The sequence below is a fragment of the Petaurus breviceps genome, unplaced genomic scaffold, assembly GCF_028583685.1.
Source record: "Petaurus breviceps papuanus isolate PSGF00001 unplaced genomic scaffold, PetGlider_PUasm1.0 90887, whole genome shotgun sequence".
Lineage (NCBI taxonomy): Eukaryota > Metazoa > Chordata > Mammalia > Diprotodontia > Petauridae > Petaurus > Petaurus breviceps.
The window spans coordinates 1,319,159-1,340,827 of NW_027187370.1; the positions used below are offsets into that span (position 1 = coordinate 1,319,159).

General features: G+C 49.7%; 1 protein-coding gene across 6 annotated transcripts in view; it reads right to left on the reverse strand.

Moving 5' to 3' along the window:
• RARA (retinoic acid receptor alpha) overlaps window positions 1-21,669 on the reverse strand; it is a 54,051-nt gene that overhangs the window by 27,837 nt on the left and 4,545 nt on the right. The window contains exon 1 of one of the 6 annotated variants that reach the window (XM_069074225.1): window positions 15,732-15,947. The exons of 3 other annotated variants lie outside the window; for them this stretch is intronic. The gene's annotated coding sequence lies outside the window, so the exon portion shown is untranslated. Of the gene's footprint in view, window positions 1-11,349; window positions 11,372-15,731; window positions 15,948-21,669 lie in introns of those variants that run through there. 2 more of the 6 variants (XM_069074229.1, XM_069074227.1) reach the window with 2 other exon arrangements.

Genomic DNA, 21,669 nt, shown 5'->3' on the forward strand with positions numbered 1-21,669 from the left:
AAGGAAGGAAGGAAGGAAGGAAGGAAGGAAGGAAGGAAGGAAGGAAGGTCACAAAGACAGAGGGAATAAGACAGAGAGACAAAAGGAGAGAGATAAAGAGAAATACACTAGCACAGCCATCAAAGGCCACACCAGGGCATGTGCAGAGAGCAGTTTGACATTTGGTCTACAACACCAGTGGATGGGGGGGATAAGCAACATTATGCCTTGGGGAGCAGAGGGCATTGTTGGAATACCACAAAGCCCTAACACCACCCTAGATAACGCCTGCCTGCCAGGGATGCCATTGGCAACCCTTCCCCCTCAGTGTCCACTATCCCACCTGAATAATGTAGGGTAGGGTGGTAGTAAGTGCCAAGTAGACATTAGGAAGAGACAGACAGAAGTGGGGGAGCGGGGAGGTGAAGGATGGGTGTCACAATTGAAATTAAGGTAAACTGAGGCACAAAATTCCCAGCACATTCAATTAATTGGTGTGTCTCAGTGGATAGATCATCAGCCCTGGAGTCAGGAGGACCTGAGTTCAAGTCTGGCCAAGTCATGTGACCCTGGACAAGTCACTTAACCCCAACTGCCTCCCACCCCCACCCCCCAAAAAAATTTATTGGCAAGGCCAGCAATTACCATTAAAAAGGGTATTTCAGTTCCTTAGTAAGCCAAAAAGCCCCAGGGGAAGGAGGAGGGAAAAGTAGGCTTTTGTCCCCTCAACCTGGGGATAGAGTTTGCTTCCCTAGCCTATTAATTACCATGATTATTAATTTTGACCACAGAAACACACTTCCAGGTCTCTGATGAAGTCCTCCCAGGACAGTAAAGGAGGGTGACATCAGAGGCCCAGGGAGCCCCACCTAGCCAGCAGTCAATCTGCCACACCCAGGACCTCTATGGAACTTCTCCAGATGGGTTAACTTCACCAGGGACAGGAGATAGTGACCTAGAACCTCAGGCAGACAGATAGACAGTCATGGGTTTGGGTGGGAAAAATGAAATCATGTTCATATATCCTCAGCCCAAATTGCTCTTTTGTGTTGTTTTACTTCACTGTTTTCAAAGATTTTAGTTGTGGGGAAAGCTGGGGATCTGTACGATGTTTCAAGAATAAAATTTATCAATACAAATTTGTGTTCAAAACAAACACATTCACTTCCAAGGGTGTGTGTGCATGTGTGTGTGTGTGTGTGTCTGTGTGGAGGTAACCATCACTATATCACCATGCCAGACAATGAACACAATTATTTACTTTTGTCTATATACTCAGACATACAACCCCCACACAACCACCATCAATTACACACACACACACACACACACACACACACACACACACGAGTTTATTGCACTGCAGATTCCTAGCTCTCCACCAGACTGGCCCTTCCAACTGCCTCTTTTGCCAAGAGAGGCCCTAAAAGCAGCAACTGCCCCCTTAGCCCAGTCATCCCACCACATACACTAATGATCAAACATAGGCACTCATGCCTACCCTCCCCAAGGCATGGAAAATGGTCACTCTCACAAGGCCTGAGCTCAGCCTCCATAGATAAGCTCAGGGTGAGACAGCTAAGGGAGTGGCTCTCTGACAAAGGGGAACCCTACTACACCCTGTCTTATCCAACCTAGCTTATTTTGAGCTTATCATTTGCTGGCTGATCACTTGCTTGCCTACAGGCCTCTCTCCATCCTAGGCCCCCATATCTCCAGTAAGCCCCCAAACACAGGATACTTCAGCAGTTGCATATCCCACATATCCAGTCAGACTGAAAGATATCAGTTCTAAGGGTACCCTCTGAGCCCAACCTGAACTCCACTCTCAGAGATGCTACAACCACCTCCAAGGGGGAGACCCCGAGCAACCTTGAACTTCACCACTAAATACTGCCCAGATTTTAGAGGCATCCCCCTCATTCTCACCTAGAAGGAATAGAGCCTGTGTCCAGCCCACAGTTCCTCCTTCCCGCCAACCCAACCACCTCCATGTCAGGGCTGAGAGTCTGTCTCCAACACAACTCTGCTATAAAGTCTGGAGCAAAGTTACTTAGAGTTCTCAAGGGAGGGACTTCCAGCCAAGGGGAGGAGGAAGCAACAGAGGCAGGGGTAAAGGTCACAGAGATCTTGCCAAAGGCCCTAAGCAATGCCAATCGAATAGGGCTGGGCAGAGGGGTGGAGATGGAGGTAGGAGGGACTGAGGAGGCATAGACACAAAGTCCCTGAAAGCCCAGGGACTCCTATTTACTCCTCAGGGAAAGCCCTTCTTCTCCAAAGGAAGGGCAGAGAGAGTGTGTGTCTGTGTATGTGTTTGTCTATGTGTGTATTCACCCACTTGGTCCTACAGTTCCACCCCACCTCATCCTAGAAGCATGGCATCACCTTTCTCCTGGGGTAAGAGGGGCATCTTCAGAGAATCAAGGCGCAACACAGGCAGAGAAGGGAAACAAGACACCCACATCCAATCCACTCCTATACCTCGTAGGCTACCCACAGGGTACCTTCCCCCCCAATGTGGGCAGCAGGGGCGGGAAAACCACAAGCCCACAGTGCCAGGATATCCTGAACCCTTCTTGTGCCCCACCTGGCAGTGGCAAATAAGAGGGAGGAGACACAGGGGGCAATGTCAAGGGGATTTCAGAGAAGGTGGCAGGCACAAGAATAGTTTGCTATATAATCTACCCCTGTAGAGTCTACTCCAAGAACTTCTTTCTCATGCTTTAGCCCCATACTACCATATAACAGGTCCCTCATAGGATGCTCACCTCCTTTAAGGCTAAGAGGATTGAACTGATTTGAACTGTACCCTCCTCATTTTCACTAAAAAACTCAGCCACCTGGGGCTTCTCTCTACCACATCTTCCTATGACCCCCACCACTAGGCTTCTACTTGGTTTGCTAGAGTGATATAAAGACTTTGTTTTACAGGAAGCTTCTCCCTCTCTCCCTGCTTCCCACCATGAGGATGATGAGGATGATAATGATAAATGATATAAATGTCAAAAACCTACATAAATATTTTTGGAACAAGTCACCATTACTTTTTTTTTTGCTTCTTGGAGGGAGGAAGGCAGGACAATTGGGGTTAAGTGACTTGCCCAAGGTCACACGGCTACTGTTAAGTGTCTGAGGCTGGATTTGAACTCAGGTCCTTCTGACTCCAGGGCCGGTGCTCCATTCACTGTGCCACCTAGCCATCCCACACCACCATTACTTTATTAAGCTATAGTGATAGCTGATAACAGGCACCTGCCATTGAATTACCAAAAGTAATGAAAAGTAGTTTACCTCTGGATGGAGCCAATGAAATGACTAAGATGCAAGAGCAGTATCAAAAGGCCCTCTATGGGTAACATCTGGATGAACTGAGCATTCAACAATACACTGATGAAGAAGACTCAAACAAATGGTTGAGTCATGTGGATTTGTTTGTGGCAATAGAGGACTTTATGATAGCAACTGAGGACTAGATCTTGGCACCAGAAATTACAGGAGGGTTATAATATATCCTTATAATAACAGCCATACCACCATGAACACACCTGATTTCATAGACTCTCAGAAGCTAAGCAGGGCCAGGCCTGATTAATACTTGAGCAGGACATGGCCTGAGAATGCTGGGTGCGGAAGGTTTTTACTTTTTTTTCAATCTATTCACTCCCTAACCCTCTTCCACCCAGCTGTCAAATTGATCTTCCTAAAGCACAGGGCTGACCATGTCATCCCCTGCCCCAACTCAATAAATTCCAGTAGTTCCCTATAACCTCCAGGATCAAATATAAAATCATCTGTTTGGCTTTTACAGTCTTCTACAACCTGGTCCCTTCCTATCTCTTCAGTCCTTTTATACCTTACCCTCCTTCACATACTCTTATGATCTAGTGATACTGACCTCTTTGCTGTTCTCCCCACACAACATTCCATCTCCAAACTGGGCATTCTCATTGGCTGCCCCCCATGCTCTCTCCCTCCTCATCTTCACCTACTGGCTTCCTTTACTTCTTTAAGTCTGAGCTAAAGTTCTACCTTCTGCCAGAAGCTTTTTCTAGGCCTCCTTAATCTTAGTGCCTTCCTGCTGAGATTATCCCCAATTTGCCCGTGTAAATTCGTGTATGCATGTAAGTGCACTCAAGTGTGTGTGTGTGTGTATCTTGTTTCTACAAAGTTGCTTGTGTGTTGTCTCCTCCACTAGACTGTGAGTTCCTTGAGAACAAGAACTATTTTTTTTTTTTGGTCTTTGTATTTACAGGGCTTAGCACAGTACCTACTTAGTAAATTCTAGCTGACTGACTTAAGAAGCTGAAATTTTGTGATCAATTTGGACCATTTGTAGAAACAGTGGACACTCTACAACATGTTGCTGCAGCCTGTTAAAGCAGTACTTAACATCTACCAAATACTTAGCAAGATTTGGCCTGAATTAAACATCAGAAGCTCTGGATCTTTCATGATTTGACAAAACAAAAAATTCCCAAACTACAAATATACATCCTGGAAAATTTAACCAATAAACTATATTGGAACCACACCTTGACTAAACTGTCACCCATCATCTCCCATATGTCACGCTGATTCATCAAAAACTTAAAAACAATGTTTTTAATAGCTATCACCATTCCAAAAACTCAAGTCTCCAAACTGTATGGGATGAAAAGCTTCAGAGTATGGAGATCTACCAGAAGAGGTCAAAGGTTATGTGGGAACAAGATGAGGGGCATATCATCTCCAGCATCCTGTCTGCTACATTTGTATCAAGGATGCTTTGAGTAAACCCAGGAAGGATGGGTTTATTCTAATCATTTTAATCTAACTATACAAAGTGGTTGTTTTATGCATCTGTTCATAGAACAGTACATACGAGAGAATAATAACATGATCATGCCTTGTCCTCAGACCATTTTTATCTAAACCCCTTTGAAAAAGAAGAGAAGAATATACCAATAGTAAAAACAACAATAAGAAGGATAGGAACTGTATCTGTGATTTCATTGGTATAGGGAACTTCCAGGTGAAGAAATTCCCTCTACTAATGCTGGCTGGCACTGTCTCTGCCACTTAAGTCTTCTGAGAGGGGGCGGCTAGGTGGCGTAGTGAGTAGAGCATGGGCCCTGGAGCCAGGAGGACCCGAGTTCGGATCTGACCTCAGACACATAACATAAACACACAAAAACTAGCCGTGTTACCGTGGGCAAGTTATTTAACACCAATTGCCCACCAAAAAGCGAAAGAAAAAAAAGAGTCTTCTGAGAGATTCCTAGAACATCCAAGAGGTTAAGTGACTTGCCCAGTATGTATCAGAAGTGGGACTTGAACCCAGGTCTTTCTGGCTTTGAAGTCAGCTATCTAACGATACCATACCAATCTGCCTCTTTAATAATAATAATAATGATGATGATAACAATCCACATTACTACAGAACTGCAAAAAAAAAAAGCATTTTCTTCACAACAACCCTCTGAGGCAGGTAGCATAACTATTATTCCCCTAATTTTACAAAATAGGGAACTGAGACTGAGAGAAGTGGTCACATAGTAAATCTCATAGCTGGGACTTGAGCCTAAATCCCCTAATTCCAAGTTGAATATTCTTGCCTTTACACTGATGGTTGTTTGGATGACAGGGTATATTCTGGGAGAATACTCTGTCTCTACCCCGACACACCCAGCCTAGGGCCCCCAGTTCTATTCTGACAAAACCAGAAGAAGCCTCTGGATTAATAGGGGAGGAATGTGTAGAGAAAAGCATAGAGTACTTCCTTCATCCTCCAACCTCAGCCAGGCTGAGGAAGCCCCTTGGAGCATTGGTGAAGGGATTCTTGGTGAAGGGATGAACTATGATGGTTTTTGAGGTTCCTTCCAACTCCTGATATTTTATGACCCCTCCCAGGTTCCCCTCCACCAGCAGTTTTGCCTGAAATCTTTCCCTATATTCCTTCCTTCTTTTCCACCAGTTCTGATGGTCCCATTTAAAATAAGTAAGCCTGGCATTCAAGGGAGCTAGAGAGACCCTGAAGGGGAAAGGTGGGGCCCCAATTTGGGGTCAGGGGATTCCCATGCATTTTGCCAGTCAATGATTCATAAACAAATGAGGCACAAAACACAAGTCTCGTTGTGGGGGGGTGGGGGTGGAGGAGTAGCCACAGTCATAGCCTAAGTGGGTGAAGTCAACAGCTGCCCCCCAGGACCCTTTCAGAGAAGCCAGGCTAAGCTCCACTGGGTAGGGTGGGGCAGGCAGGGCAGATTTCAAACAAGGGATAGAGCTATTTATAAACTTTCCAAGAAAAAAAAGCCACTGCCTTTCTCTTCCCTTTACCCCACCAGCTTTAGAAAGAGAGTGGAGACTCTTTTCTCCCTTCTACAGCCAGCCTTGAACACTATGGGCTCCACAGACAGAGACAGGGAAAGATAGAGCTAGACTGGGCAGTAGCTCCTTCCAGCTCCTTCCCACCCCAACCCCTCCACTAGGCAATCAGGCAGCTTCAGTCTCAGTATTTATGCTCCCTACTGCCAAGAGCTGGGTGGGCAGGAAGCCAGGCATCCAAGCCCAGGCCTTTGGCCAGCACCCCCCTCAATTCAGGGGGGACAGGGCCTCATACTCCCTCAGGCCAGGGAGGAGGGGGGGAGGTAAGATAGGAAGGCAGTGCTGAATAAAGTAAAAACAGGGAACTGTGTTGGTGGGGAGGATGATAGGGTAACTAGACCACCAACTGGACTTGACAAAACCGAATGATCCCCACTTCCAACTAAGGGAACCCCAAATGCTCCCGTGTGGTCTCCTCCATACCCAGGTGATATTATAACCCCAAAAAAGCAAAAACCCTCAAGAGATACTATTAAATCCAAACTCGGAACATACCTACTCCTTTCCCCACCAGGCTCAGAGACAGATCCTGGTTTATAAGATCTAAATATTAAAGAGGCCTTAAAGATCAAGTTCAATGTCCTTACGTTTCAGATAAGAAAAGTGAGGCCAATGAAAGTAAAATGACTTGTTCGAGGTAACTCAGCCCTTATGCAGCAAACCCAGAATTGAAACCCAGGTCTTTGGACATCACTAAAATCAGTAAGTCCATCTTCCCAAGGTGGGGGGAAAAAAGAGCCCTGGGCTGGCAATGGGTGGAGATTCTCCAGCCTTGTTTCTTGCCCTCACTCTTCTCTACCCCCTTCCCCCCTCTGACTAGACACAAGTATCCAGAAAGCCCTTAATGCTGTCTACCCATCAACCCTCTTGGAGCAAACCTCAACAGATCTCGATGAAGTCTTCAAGAACTTTACCCTTTGGGGTCTCTTCAGTTCCCTTCTTCCATATTCCTAAAGGAATTGACTATATCCAGTCCTACCAGGAAAGGAAGGCAAGAACAGACCTGCCCTAGATGTGAAGTCCAATTGGGTTATAGTGCCCTGGATACCCTCCCCTTCCCCAAGGGGACAGAAAAAAGCATGAAAGGTGTTCTGCTGGGGCCAACCCCCTCCAGCTCAACTCAAACGGTCGCCACTGCCATTCTTTCCAGGAGTCTCCTACTCCAAACTTCAGACTGCCACACGGAGAAGTGTGTGAGGCGGGAAAAAGAGAATCACAAATTTGCCCACAACTTTTCCCTAGGTTCCAGATCTTTTTCCCTAAGACCACAGAGCAAAACTCAGGGCCTAAAAGATGCCACATTGTTTGGTCTTTCAGAGAACATCATAGGTAAAAGGGGCTGGGGGGTGGGTGAGAAGGCAGTGGAGGGTGGTAGTCCCCAAGACTCAAGGAGAAGGACCAAGGAAGGTAGGGGAAGGAAGAAAACAGGAAGAGGAAGAGAAAGATGAAGCGGGCGAGGTCGGTGGCCTAGACCACAGGATTGTTTGGTCAATACAAAGGCAGCTTTGTCTGGGGGTGGGGGGGGGGGGGGGGAGGGTATTCTGGGGCAATACCCCTAAAGGGGACCCATCTTTCCCCCATCCTGCATGGAAACCACCACTCACCCCCTCCCCAACCAGATCCTGGCACAGGGCTTTCCCCACCCCCATACTGGCATATGCCCCTTCTCAGTACCCTTTCATTCTCTTACAGAGAATGGGAGGAGGCCACAGAGAAAACCAGAGGGCAAGAGAAATAGTTCCTTTCTCCCCTTCCAGATTCTCCTGGCAGAGCTCATCCTGGGTCTGCACCAGAATCCACCCACCCTCAGATTTTCATTCCCACCAACCCACAACTTGTTCTAGTGAGTCGTCACACTCTATGTCTAAAGCCAGATGCTCCACCACGGGGATTCTGTGTGACCTACCCCTCTTTCACTGGAGGGCCCAATTCTACTCCCTTCTACTATGGTATCTCCAAAAACACACACACACACACACACACACACACACACACACACGCACACAGTCCCTTCCCCAGGGACCTAGGACATGGGGAAGCCGGGGAACGCCCCCTTCTCCCCCTCCTGCCTCAGGATATCCTCTTGGCACTGACCCCAGACCAGGCCTGACTCAGGCTGCCTTTCTCCCACCCCACCCCTAGGACCCCCAGGAGTTTCCTGCTCCAGACACACCCCACCCAGTTGAACCCAGGTCTAGGGTCTCTCTCCACTCACCCTCTTTCATTACACAGACACACACACACACACACCATCTAGGATCAGGACAGGAAAAGCAATGTATGCCTGAACCACCTTCTTATACACACACACACACACACACAGTCTAAGGTAAGGGCAGGGTAGGAAAAGCAATATGCCTCCTCTACCTTCCTTCCCAAAGGATCTGACACAATGAGACATACAAGGGAGATGGGAAGGTTAGAAATAAAGGTGGGACCTGGGGGAGAGGTAAATTTAATTACCCTATCCTCCTTGCCACCATACATACTTTGCATAGCCTGGGATATTGGCCAGCCCCCACCTCCAAGTGCTCCCCCCACCCAGCAATGCCAGGAAGACATGAAAACTTCCTGGAAAAAAATGAGCATTTCCAACTGCACAGGGTGGGAGGAGGAGCCCCCAATACAGTAAGGGTGGGGTGAGAGAAGCTGGGTAGAGAAGAGTCCCCATGGAACCCAGCATCCTTATGAGAAACACAGAAGCACAGGGTCAGACACAGCCAGAGCTGGGCTGCTATCTCTGTGAGAATCCAGTGGCCAGGCAGGAACTGGACATGTGCTTTCAATGATCTAGGGAACTCCTGGCAAGGAAAGCCCTCTACCTATTCAAGTCTTCACCGTCTGTGCCACTTGGGTTCTTTGAGAGTTTCCTAGAGCTCTGGGAGGTTGAGATTCACCCAGGGTAGCACAGCTTGTATGTGTCCAAGGGAGATCTTGAACCTGGCTCTTTTGTGGCTTCCAGGACAGCTCTCTAAGGACTATGCTAATTTCTGCTTCTCCCTCTGTGTGACCTTGGGTAAATCACTTCCCTGGTCTGGACGTTAGTTCTCTCCTCTGTAAATGAAAGGATCAGAACTAGATGACTCCTTCCCCTGTAGCTCTTATGTTCTGTCATTCTAGCCACCTACACCTTTGAAATAACAAGCGGTCATACATATATACACATGGAGCAGAGGAAGGTAACAGGCATCACCTATCCCACCATCACTGCCATAACCGTTCAGCCCTACACAAAGGGAACTCAGGGTCCAGGTCCCCCAAAGCTGGTGGGGCTCTCTCCCCAGGGACAGGCCTACACACTGTTGAGAGGGTGGGGAGAAAACATCTCTTGAGGGCCCCAGGGGTAGTGCCCACAGTGGCTATATCCATGGCAACCAACAACAAACATGGCCCTATGAGGAGCCCAAGGTTGAGACAGGAAGTGGTAGCCACGTGATTGGAAGTACTTTTTTTATGGGGAGGGGGGGTGGCACCCTTCCGAGAGTCAGTACCCCTCACCCAACCTGGATCAGAGCATGGGGGAGGGCAAGAGAGGAAGATGTGGAAGTGACCACTCTGCCCCTCCTCTTCCCTCCACACTGAGGTAGGTCAGGGTCCTTCCCTCTCTGCCACTCAAGGGCCTGTCTGCCCCCCCACCCCCTCCCTTCAGCTTCCTGCCGTGACTATAGATCAGAGAACTCCTCACCACAGCTTCCCCTTCTCAAGTCTCGATTCCTAGGCCTGGAGGGTTTCATTTTGGACTAGAGAGACTCAGAGCTGGGGACAGGGACAGAGAGAGAGAGAGTTGGGGGGGGGGGTGGAGGGTGCTACATGCATTAGGCTCAGGGCTCAATGGAAGAGGAAGAACATGCACTGCACAAGAGATGTATACACTTGAACATACATACAGTGGGTCACAGCGACAGTGACGTACGCAAACACCCAAGTGTCTGTCCTTAAGTGACTCTAGGATGGGGGGAAAGGGGAGTTGGGCCTGGAGCGTGACAAGCCTAGAGACTGAGTATTTGACTGTCTCCTAACACTAACCCTCCAAATGCCCCCCTCCCACCACCACATCTCCCTTCTTAAATTCTCAAATCCTTTCTAAATACATCTCAGTCATCCCCTAAGACAGGCCACACTCTCTGCCTGGGAAGACAAACTGGAAGCTCTCTCAGTTGCTCTTTCTGCCCTATGCCTCAGACATGAGTGCCAAGGAATACCCCTCCCAGTTCCAAGGTGCCCGGTCAGGAGAGGGCACCTTGGCCCGAAGGAGGGAATGGAACCTCCCCCCTCTCTCCCCCTTCTCTGCAGATGTCCTGGACTATATTTAGCCCAGGCCGGGCGGCCAGCCAGACCCAGACGCCCCACTGGTCCTGAGCTGAGCTCCCAATTTTCATGCCATTAAAATATTAAGGAATAACTACCCCCAAATCTCCCCAACCATCACAGGAGTAACAGCAGGGGCCCAAAAGGAAAAGGGGGGAGATCTGAGGATGTGAAAGGAATAGGATTAAGACCTCTCTTCACTCCTCCTCCATTCTATTTGTGATCTTTGTCCCACTTTTCCCTCCTTGAAGAATAGGGTGGGGTATGAAGATAGGGTAGACCTGAGTAGGTATGGGGAAATCTTAAGTTGTTAGGGAAGAAAAGGGGGAACACCTGCTGAGAATGGTATGGGAAGAGGGGGTGTAAGGCCCTAGAAATTCCACCTGTCACATTTCAGCCCCCACCCCTATGATCTCTGGTTACAGGACAAGACAGAGTGGGAGAGGTTGACAGGTGCAGGACCCAGGCTGTGACATCAGCTTAATCCCTGCTGGGGCTGATAATGGGGTAGAGGGCCCAGTTGTGCTGTGGGGGCATCAACCAGGAGTTGTTACCTCCTCCCTGGCTGAGGGAGGACAGAGCAGACTAAGTCTGTATATATGTCCCATTATTCCTGGTCTCCAACTCTGTGTAGAAACTCATTGAGGAGCAGGGGAGTGGGGTGTAGAACTCTAGGAAGGCAGCTCTTTTCTACCATACCTATCTCCAGGGAAGGAGGGAACCCAGCATGCCCCCTCTCTCCTCCCTTCCCCCTAAGATGCCAGGCAGGCGGGCCAGAGTGTGGGAGGTCTGTCTGCCTCCTCCTCCTCTCCAAATTCCAGAAACAAGCAAGAAGAGGCTCCAATTGCAGAAAGAGCAGCAGGCGGTCCAGGCTGTGGGGGCTGTGGGGAGGCAGAGACCCAGACTGAGAGGGAGAGAATCCCCCCCACCTAGACACAGACACCCCTGGACAGCCATACGAGCTCTCTCACACACACTCTCTCACACACACACACACACACACACACACACACACACACACACACACGAAAATCCAAGCCGCTCTCACCTCCCACAGAGACACCCAGACACCCAATCCATACAATTCCCAACACACCCGGACACACACAGAGATCCAGGCACTTTGAAAACAGCCTCTCCCTCCTTCTCCCCCAAACTGTGTGGGCTACAGACAGCAAGGGTGGGCGGGGGAAGCAGGAGGGAGGAGAGAAGGTGGTAAAGGGGGAAAGCACTTTTCCATGATAAAAAAAGAGAGGGAACTAAGAAGGGAAGGAGGAAGAAGACATTAGGAGGGCTGTGAAGCAAAGCTCACTGATGCTAGAAGTCAGCCACACATTCTCACTCCCCGAACCCAATGGGACTAGACTCCACCTGAGAAACTCACACCCCAGTCATCAGCTCCCAATACCCTAGACTAGGCTTTCTAAACAAGGTCAGAGCAGGTCCCCAGTAGTGTGCAGGAAGGTGATGTGGGACAGATGAGAGATTAACCCCATTTATCCTAAATCCATTTGTTACTGGCATGGGATTACAGGGGAGAGGGAGGATGGGAATGGCTGAGGACCTGTGGCTAGGGCAGAGAATCCAAACCAGGCTCCCTGGAGATTCTACTGTTCTTAGCCTGCTGTCCTTCCAGGTTCTCTGAAGACCATCCTCTCCTGTATGTGCCACCCCACCATCCAGAGGGCAGAGAGCCAAAGTTGTGGGGCTTGTGCCCATGTTGTCAGTGGTGCCAGGGGCACAGCTGGCAGGCCCTAGCCTTTTGGTCCCTCTCCACAAGGTCCTGGGAACCATCCCTGTTTAAGACTCTAGGCAGGGAGTGAGAGAAAGGAAAATGCCAAAATCACAGGCCCAGTCCTTTGGGTAGGGAAGTCCAGGAAAAAGGAGTGGCTCCAGACTCTTGCCAGCCCCCACCTGAGGGATCTTTGCCAAGACCTTCTACCAATATCCCACAGATTAGGGGCCACCTCAGATAATGCCAATCCCCTGTGCATGAGGAGTAGGAACTCTGCTGTGGCACATGTGGGTGATTGTGCCCAGCAAAAAGGCAAAGTGGGGGCTGAGGTGGGGGTGGAGAAGGGACAGTGAGCCAAGTGAGATGGGGCTCCCCACAGCCAACTTCCTGCTAGGCTGATATATGAAGGAAGGGGCCCCCAGGGTAGCAAGATGGAGGTGCCACAGCTATCCCAGCCCTAGAGTAGGTGGGAGCTGTGGCTAGTCCCAGCTCCAAGTTGGTATAAGACTGAAATGGAGGGGAAGTAAGAGGATATTTAAGATCCACTAGGCTAGAGGTTATCTCAGTCCTCCACCTGTGTCCACAAAGGGCTGCCGTCCCCCAAATCAAACAGTGACACTATGTAGAAAGACTATACTTTGAAAAAGGTACCCCTCACACACATTCACATACACACACCTCTTCCGAAGCTGAGATCTCCAGTCCCCAGTGGCTAGGAAGTCCTACTTGGTCTGACCTCAGTGACCTTTCTGGATCAGGACATTGCAAGATTCCAGTCAAAACTGATCTCACACTTCCCTCACCCAAATAAACTCCACTGCATTCTAAGCTTACTTGACTCCACCAAAACCTGGTCCCTTCAATTTGCAAGTGATATAGAGGCAATGTAATAAATAGCTAACCCCAGAACATTAATACCCCTTGTTTCCAAACCCTGGCTGGGCCTGGCCCTCACAGCACAGAGCTAGGACTAGGAGACTGGGCCCAGGTAGAAAGAGTGTTTCCAGACCCTTCCCCACCCCCAGGGGAAGCCCCAAGGCTCAGAACAACCCCCACACACTGGTTTGGGGGATTCCCCAAAATTACTACCCTCCCACAACACAAGAGATGAGTTTGGGGTTTGCACTCTGGCCTCCTTCCAGGAACAAAATGACGTTGGATTGGGGAGGGAGGGGAAGGGAGGGTTACATGTTCCCAACTTGGACATATGGCAGCTCAAGTTTAGGAAGGAACAAAAGGAGACTCTAGATTGCCTACCCTTGTTGCCCCTGGAAGAAGGAATATGCACTCAGATGAGACAACTGGGAGGTGGGAAGCAAGAGGGAGGATGGTAGGAATCCCAGGGGAGGGCAAGCAAGTCAAAGAGATGTAAGAAAGTCTCTCAGGAGATCAGGGATCCCACATGCACACATGTGAGTAAATTACACACACACACCATACAAAACAGGTCAATGGAAGCAGACTTGAAAGTCTGAACACTCTAACAGTCTGCCACAGAAGAGGGAGATAGAAGAAAATAATAGCCATTGGGGGGGGGTCGCATTTGTACCAAGAATAGTTGAGGGTCCTTGTCTGAGCTGGGGGAGGGGGCATCCCTGAGATAAAGCGATCCTTCTGCTCAGATCTCTAAATTTCCCCCCTGCCTAGGGAGAAGGGGAAAGGTTTACCCCATTCTGTTTCTTCCCTGTCTCCCCCTGCACACCATTAACTCATCACACTGGCCCAGATAGAAGGTCTGTGTGCCCAGGGCAGATAAGGGCAATGGGTAGGAGGAAAAGAAAAACTGATTTCTCAGTGACCACCTCCCCACACACACACACACACACACACACACACACACACATCTGGCCCACAGCCTCCCAGCCTCTGTGGGTGGTACTGGAGTCAGCAAGAATCAGGGTTGTACCAGGTCCCAGACAGTTCCCAGCAGAGCCAATCCTGGGCAGAATAGACAGCCATGTTCCTCCTCCCTACCCCCAAAAAAGACAACCCCCTCATTAAGGATTGAGTCAATAAGATCCCCCAATATCAGTGTCATTACTAGTGAGATTAACTGGCCAAGACCCCAAAGCACCTCTTTGCTATTCTAGCACCAACCCTGCCTGCTACCTATCCTGTGGGCTCCAGCTCCAGAGTCCCAGATTGGAAAACCTGTCCTCAGTTTTACCCAAGATCCCCGAAAAAGTTGCCCAAATCCTCTTCTCCCCAGCCTGGCTCCCCAGCTAATTCTCCCAAAACCACAGGAAGGCTCAGATAACAGGAGGGAGAGAGAGAGAGGGCCAGCCCTTTGGGCATCTGATCTCTCCCCAAACAGGTTTGAAAGTCTCTTTTTGTTTTTTCAAAAGTAAAAAAGAAAAGTTTTCTATGGTGTCTCTGACACAGACACACAGAGATAACATATGTACACTCATAGATCCAGACTCAGAAAAAAAAACATGTACACACACAGGGGCCCAGACACACACACATGCACATACAAACCCAGACAAACACACACAAACACGCACAGACCCAGATAGATGCAAAGATTCAGACAGACACACCTAAACACTAAGACCCAGTCAGTCGGACACACAGAGAACCAGACAGAAAGGCACAAAGGATGGAGGGGTGAGTATACAGGATAGGGGCAGGTCCCTCCTAGCTCTCTGAATGTGTGATCCTGAGAAACACTCACAGATGTCGATGGATAAGAACACAGATTCAGACAAGGACAGAAAGACATAGAGACCACACACGGACATGGACACACACACAATCAGAGACACCTATACACATCCACACAGACACAAGCACAGACACCTATACATACACCCCCCCACCCCATTACTCAGACACACCCATTCACAGACACATTCCCACAGACACCAATAGACACGCCCCCACAGACAACACACCCGGACGGTCACAGATATACACACCCCCAGACACATAACACCCATACACAGTCACAGTCACCCAGACACCCCTACAGACACACACACCCATATCTTACACAGTCACTGACACATACAGCCAGACACCTATATACAGTCTCACAAAGCCAGACTCATACAAAGACACCAACACGCACGCAGAGGAGGCCCCTCACACACAAGCGGTCACGCACACCCACACACAGCTAGAGCCACCCCCACTCCGTGGGTTTCCCCAGAGCCCCCCCCCTTCCATGCCGGAGGCTACGTCCGGTCTGGGAGTCAAGTGAGCCCAGGCTCCCCAGTCCCGCGCCTAGCTGTCCCGCTCCTCGCCAGCTCTCAGAGCCCGGGGGCAGCTGGAGCCCGGAGGGCTGGGGTTTGGGGTGAGGCCTCCCCAAGTATGGGGGCGGGGTGAAGATGGCGGGGGCTACCTGGCAGCCGGAGGAGCTGGTCCGTCAGTCTGTCTGCGGAGCAGAGCGCGGCACGCCTGGGCCCCTCCCTCCCTCCTCCTAGTCCTCGAGTGAGGGCTCGGGTCTGGGACCTGGGAGGGGGAGAGTCCGGGACAGGGGCCGCGCTGCTGGGATTAGGGGCGCGGGGAGAGCACAGCGGCCATAGCGAGTCACGTGCCGAGCATGAAACTTTACCCGGAGCCCGGGGCTGGGGGGTGGGCGGGGTGCTGGAGGGGTGGGGGTACCGGCCTCCTCCCCACGGGCCCGCCTCCCGCCCCGCCGAGCTGGCCAATCCTCGGACACAGGGGCGGGGCTCCAGGCACACTCCCCCACCTCTCCTGCATACACCCGAAGAGGTGTGTTAAAGGAGCGGAGAGGAGGGGGGGGGGTGCGCAGGAAGACCGGAGCGTGGGAACCAGGGTGAACCCCCACACCCTTTCCCCGATAGAGGCGGCTCAAGGAGAGGAGGCTACAGCATCTTACTGGGGGCGTTAAGGGAAGGGCCACACTCGTTAAGGTGGAGGTCAGGATCGGGAGAAGTCAGAATGACACCCATCCACCTAGAATCCCAGGCGAACCCCACACATTATTAAGAAGCACCAACCTACACAATGCCTAGGGAAATCACATGTATAGGGAAAGCAGGCGAGGGTGCTTGAAGAGGGAGAGGCTGGGGACAAAGTTATCCTAGTAACCCAGCCTCTGATTCTAGGGATTCCGCCTCCCCTAATGTTCTTAAAAAGGAAGGAGGAGAATCCCTGAATTCTCAAGAAGCAGGTATCAGCACCAGTAAGGCACCAAGGCACCAGTCAGATCTAGATAATACCACAGCTCCCTTTCTCTCACACAAGGCTAGAGGGCGTGAGACCCCTTTTCTTCACCACCACCACCCCCTTTTTAAAAGGGGGCCCCGCCCCCTAGCCCCCAAAGATAGCACCTCTCTAAAGTCCCAATAGGGGGAGCCTAAGAACCTTCTTCCCCTGCCCCCCCCCCCCCCTTCCGCACCCCCCTCCCCCCCCGCCCCCCCCCCCACCCCGCAGAGAAACGCAGACTGATTCATTTTCCTTCTTTGGCTCTGCTGGGGGCGGGAGTAGAAAGAAATAAGAGCCAGGTCCCAGCTCTTCTCAAATAGAATCAAAGAATGTCAGAGCTGGAAAGGGCCTTGGAGAACACCGAGTCCAACCCCCTCCATTTACTAAAGAGAAAACTGAAGCGCAAATAACTTGTCCAAAGTCACTTGGATAAGTGGCTTAACCCAGAGCAGAAATGTCTTTCTACTAGATCAAACAGATCAGCATTAGGGTCCCGAAAGTTATGGAGATAGAGGATTGGGGGCAAGAGTTTGTCTCCCTATTTCTGAATCCCAGTTCCCAATCCTACCAATGCAAACATATTTTTTTTTAAATGCACATTTCTATCCATCTTCCCCAGAGACAGCTGGCTACTAAGGCCTATGCTTATTCTTGGGCGGGAAGAGCCTTAGATAGTAGGAAACCCATGGGAATATTAGAGGAAATGCAGAGACAATCCTAGAATATTAGGGATGGAAGGGTCTTTAACACACAGAATGTCAGAGAGGGGTGGTACCTTAGAGATACAGTCTAGTCTCACCTTCTCATTTTACAGAAGGAGGAAACTGAGGCCCTAGAATTCACAATAAGCTCCTTGGGAACTGGGAATTTTATGTCCTATATGACACAAAATAAGTACTTAAATATTTGTGGATTGAAGGAAGCTAGGATGAGAAAACCAACCTCTTCCACTTTCTGCTTGGATTATCATCCCCTTGTCAGTTAAAGTAATTGAGAATGACCTCCTGGGTCTAGGCCATGACCTATCTTATTTTTATTTTGGGGGGTAGGAGGTGAGGAGAGAAATGGATGAACTCTTATGACCTGGCATCATGGTGGCATACCCAGCTGGATCTGGAGAGAATATCTATCTCCCTCACCACCACTCCTTCCAGTCGGATCAGTGCTCTATCTCCTCCTCCCGCCTTTATTTCCGTCTGCCTTTTCAGCCGCCCTTCCCCTCCCACCCCATCCAGGCCAGATCCATCCGCAAACATGTGCTCAGCGGGTAGGAATGCACCAATGGCTCCCAGATGTGGATGCTAATGCTTAACCCCTTCTCCCACCCACCCCCACCTCCCTATTGATTCAATTCAGCAACACAGGGTGCTGCTGGGGTGGGGGTGGAGATGGAAGCACAATAGATCAATCACCTGCCCCAACCCATAAACCCACCCCCACCAACAAGCCTCTCCACCCTGTCTTGGCTACCACAGCTGGATTGAGCTTGTGTTGCCTGCAAGGGACAAGGGGCTAACAGACAGACACATATACCAATAGCCTCACACATAGAAGAAGGGAGACATGTAGGAGTAAGACCAGACTGACAAATGAATCCTTTAAGTCTCTCTACCCTAGAAAATGGACCTGCACTTGATAGCCCCTAAGTCCTCTCAAGCTCATAGCCCAGTGATCATTCCTCCCCCAGCCCTTTCCTGCCCAAGTCGATACCCTTTGCCCTTTATTTCCCACCCCAACTACACAGGAATGGAACTTATCAGATTTAAGGAAGGTAAGAGAGAGAAAGGAAGAAGCCTGTGTGTCCCATAAACTACAGGGGGCCTAGGAGAGGAGCAGGGAGCCCCAGGGACTGCCCCAAAGTCAGCTTTTTTTTTTTTTCCAGAAGCAGCTGAACTCCAGCTGTGTTGGACACACACTTCTGAGTAGGAGAAAGCTGCTTCTCCTCCCTACTTCCCCCCTCCCCCCATGACCTAGAAGCAGAATTCCAGACCAAAGAGCCAAGGAGGCTTCAGGGGAAACGGACAAAAATGGTAGGAGATACTGAGAAATGAGAGGCTTTTTAGGGTACACAGAATGAACAAAAATAAGCTATTCTTTGACTTCTCTCTGCCACCCCTTTCCCCCCAAAGATTCTTAGTCTTTTCCAATCCCAGACCTTCCCATCTCCCCCCTCAACACACACACACACACACACACACACACATCCCAACCACAAATAAATTATCCCAGACTAGGCACAGTAGAGGTCAGAGGACTGGGGGAATAAAATCGCTCAGATTAACACAAGATCTAAGACTAAAACCAGCATCTCCTCACGCAATCTTGAGCTCTTTCCATTATACTACCCTATTTCACCAGGGGTTTAGGTGAAGGGTAAAGAGATGAATGAGGGTGTGGTGCTGGGACTAGAGAGGGATTGTTTGGAGGAAGGAGGACTGAGGTCCTCTGACCTCCAATTAGCAAACAGATGTGTAAAATGGCACATTTTGAGCGGAGGAGAGAAATAGGTTCTTCAAGGTACCTTTTAGTTAGCATTTGAGAAAGGAGCTGCCCTCTTCAGGACTTTATACACCATCACCAGCACAGGCCATCAACTCCTTTGTTGGAATACTTGAAAGGTTTCCCATATCAAATCAGTGTCCCCTCCCCTGCCTACAACCTGCCATGTCTACGAAATGCCACCTTTACCTGACCACTTCTACAAAGGAAAAGCTAACTGGGATGGGCACAGGAATCACTGAAGACATCAGGGGAAAAAGGGAAAAGATTAGGGGAAAAGAATTGGTGGAAATGGAACAGAAAAATCTATTATATCAAAGAAAGACCAAGACATGATAGGCAATGTCAAAGCAACTCTCTGGGGGTAGGGTGTAACTCAAATCACAGGCCTCTGGGACCCAGTACCCACCACCCCATTGGACACAACTAGGGTGACTCAGCTGCATCCGGAAGAGATGCCAGGGCAGTGACTCACCTGCCGAGAAGAGCTGAAATTGGCATCATGCCAGCTTCTGGGACAGAAATGATTTAGTCACTGGGGTTGCTGTGCCTGCTAGGCCTTGCCAAGGGAATAAGGGCTGTGGGAAGGTGGTGGTAGCATCTAAGAGAGTTGGAACCTCCTGCATATTGCCCATGACCACCCCTGTCTGGAAGCACAATTTAGGCAGTTCTGGTGTCAACGACACCCATTCCTATCCTCAGTCCCCTGAAGTTGGCCATTCTCTACACTGCCAACGCCCAATCTCTAATTCAAAAAAGTTATCCAAGACCCCTGGGATGCCCTGCCCCCATGACAATCTGCCCTCTGCCCATCACTCACCACTCACACTACTGCCAGCCCCACCTCCTCCTGCCACCCAAGTTGTACCCAGTCTCCATGTCTCACTCGACATGCCCTGGCAGTACCCCCCCTCCCTGCCCTTGTTACCCCCACCCCCACATCCCAGCAGCTGCTTAAGTTGTCAGGCAAGAGAACTGAGTGGGTGGGGGATTGGGTTACTGGTGGCTGGTTCCTTTCCCTGGTTCCCCCCAATGGCATTCTTCCTTCCCACTGTCACCCTAGTGCCAGCCTGGCAGAAAAATGTCCTAAAATTGGACTCCTCCTGTCCTCTTCTCCACCACCAGTCAGCAAATGAAGGTTCAAGAATATGTGCCAGGCATAAGACTTATTTCCCCACTAACTCCATTCCCCCAGCAAAACAATTTCCATATCCATCTGATCCCCCTTCTCCCAAGTCATAACACTTTTCTTCAAATCCCTTACCCTTAGCCAGAAGAAGGGTGGAGAAAGGTTAGTCCTCATGGTTCAAATGCAGTGGGATTAAATTCTCCCCCTGAATCCCACCCTATCCCTATGTTATCTGAAATCTCTAGTCCCAGAAGATTGGGGGAGGGGATGGAGGAGCCCCAAGGGGAGCCAGCAGGCCAGACAGCCTCAATCCTTAATCCATTTGCACTATCGATTTCTCATGCACTGTGGCAGAAAGCCCAGAGGTTGGGGGTGGGGGGATGACATAGCCCCCCAGAGACAGAGATAACAGTGACTGAGAGGGAAGGAGGAGGGGCAATATCTGCCCAAGTCAACTGAGATCAGCTGAGAGGTAGGGGAGGAAGAGAGGACACATCCTTCCAATCAGACTGAATATTGGTGTGAAAGGTTGGGGGTCAGTGATAGAATACTGAAGGAACAGGGCCCTAGTATTCACTCCCTGGGGCACCAGCTACACTAGTCAACTTCAGTTCACCCAATAACCTCTGTCACAGTCTTCTTCCTCCCTGCTCTCCTCTCCATCCCATTCCTCATCTGTCTGTCTGTCCCAAGTCTCAAATGTCTGTCTTTGTTCCCCTTTCTCCTCCCATTCCAACTTGGGTGGAATCAGAAGTTTAGCAGAAGGAGCCTTGGTAATGCCCACCAGTCCCATACTGGAAACAGTGGGGTGCAGTGGAAATAGTGCTGGGTTTGGAGTCAGAGTACAAGTACCTATAGCTGTGTAACCTTGGGTAAGTTTTCTAAGAGTTGGATCAGAGGACCTTAGAAGGTACCTTCCAGCTTTAAATCTTTTATCCCTTTTGGGGGTGAAGACTAGGTAGAAGACCCAAGAAGCACCCTGGAACTCTTTCCTGAAGCCTTGTGTTAGGGATATGGGGGGAGGTGGAGTAGTATCATCTTCAATTTTTACTGATCCTCTATGCATAATATAAGGTTTTATTATGGAGTAGGTACAGAGGACCTTAATAAGTTATTCTTTTTAAATGAGAGCTACATAATAATGCTGCAGAAAGTCTCAGTCCAGGAGCCAGGAGACCCAGGCCTGCCTTTGCTAACCTTGGAACCTAGTTTCTTCCTGTGCATGGGTACATGTGTGTTGGATTAGATTAGGGGAGCAGAGATTTAGAGTTATAAAGAACCTCTGAGGTAATCTTTTTTTTTTTTGCCTTTTTTGGGAGGGCAATTGGGGTTAAGTAATTTGCCCAAGGTTACTCGGCTAGTTTTTTTTTTTTTTTGTTAAGTGTCTGAGGCTGGAACCGAACTCAGGTCCTCCAGACTCTGGGACCAGGGCTTTTCTCACTTCTACACCTAGCCACCCCCAAGGTAATCCATTTCTAAC